Here is a 1453-nt window from a genome sequence, read left to right as displayed (position 1 = left end):
CCCGTTCTTCTGCTCTTGTGGTGCCCCACTTTGGATAATGGGCTTAAGTTTAATCCAGGAAAGTATAAGAGGTGCCAGATCACTGTCGTTTCTTATAATTGAGTAATATTCCATTGTATTCTTAACTTAGGGCTTAAAATGTTTCTCTTAGAAAAATTTTGTAACTGTCTATTCTTGTAGACAGAATTAGGTAAGGGTCCCTTGAAACCTTTGGGGAGTCCTGAAACCTTTACAAATGAGCCGTACACATAGTTCTTTAACCAAGGACAACTGCTTACTATAACAATAAATACAGATGTGAGATTTCACTCAGGGCCTCCTGGCTCGTGGGAACCCCTGACTCCCCCATCACTTTAAACTGCACTTTGTCTCTGTCTCTATTATTTCCAAATCTCTTGCGACGATTCTGCCTGGGACCTGTTTTACTGGGAGAATAGCTAAATCCTGGCAGGTAAGACACCCTAACACAGCCTCCAGTTCTCATCTTTTACAATTAGGACTTTTAAATGAGAAATGTGATGTGTCTGTTCATTTATTCAGCACAGTGGTTTAATATCAACCTCACCTATTGTAGTTAAACAATGGTATGTCTAAGTTCCTTAGATTTATATTTTAGAAATGTAGAAGGAGTTTCCTACGGATTTGTACCTGAAAAAAAGTTGTCGAGACGCTTGAAGAAGTGGTAGCTGGTTGACAAGAGGTCAGGTGAATACGGAGGATGAGGCAAAACTTCACAGCCCAATTCGTTTAACTTTTGAAGTGTTGGTTGTGCAACATGTGGGTTGGGCGTTGTCGTGGAGAAGAATTGGGCCCTTTCTGTTGACCAATGCCAGCTGCAGGTGTTGTAGTTTTTGTTGCATCTCATTGATCTGCTGAACATATTCTCAGATGTAATGGTTTCACCAGGATTGAGAAAGCCATAGTGGATCAGACCGGCAGCAGACCACCAAACAGTGACTGTGACCTTTAGTTCAGCTTTGGGAAGTGCTTTGGAGCTTCTTCTCAGTCCAATCACTGAGCTGGTCATCACCAGTTGTATAAAATCCACTTTTTATTGCACATCACAATCTGATTAAGAAATGGTTCGTTGTTGTTGCATACGATCAGAGAACACGACACTTCAAAATGATGATTTTTTTGATTTTCGGCCAGCTCATGAGGCACCCACTTTTTGAGCTTTTTCACCTTTCTAATTTGTTTGGAGTGCTAAACGATCATAGAATGGTCAACACTGAGTTCTTCGGCAAATTCTTGTGTAGTTGTAAGAGGATCAGCTTCAATGATTGCTCTCAATTGGTCGTTGTCAACTTCCAATGGGTAGCCACTGTACTCCTCATCTTCAAGGCTCTCGTCTCCTTTGCAAAACTTCTTGAACCACCACTGCACTGTACATTCCTTAGTAGTTCCTGGGCCAAATGCGTTGTTGGTGTTGTGAGTTGTCTCTGTTGCTTTA

At 41.4% G+C, this 1453-nt stretch overlaps 1 protein-coding gene across 1 annotated transcript in view; it reads left to right on the top strand.

Annotated features, from left to right (window-relative positions):
* The window catches only part of ABCA13 (ATP-binding cassette, sub-family A (ABC1), member 13), a 518893-nt gene that overhangs the window by 58513 nt on the left and 458927 nt on the right, over positions 1-1453 (top strand).

This window comes from Propithecus coquereli, unplaced genomic scaffold, assembly GCF_000956105.1.
Source record: "Propithecus coquereli isolate 6110/MARCELLA unplaced genomic scaffold, Pcoq_1.0 Scaffold252, whole genome shotgun sequence".
NCBI classification, from domain to species: domain Eukaryota; kingdom Metazoa; phylum Chordata; class Mammalia; order Primates; family Indriidae; genus Propithecus; species Propithecus coquereli.
The sequence above is the reverse complement of the archived record's forward strand: the minus strand, read 5'-3'. Positions and strand labels throughout refer to the sequence as shown.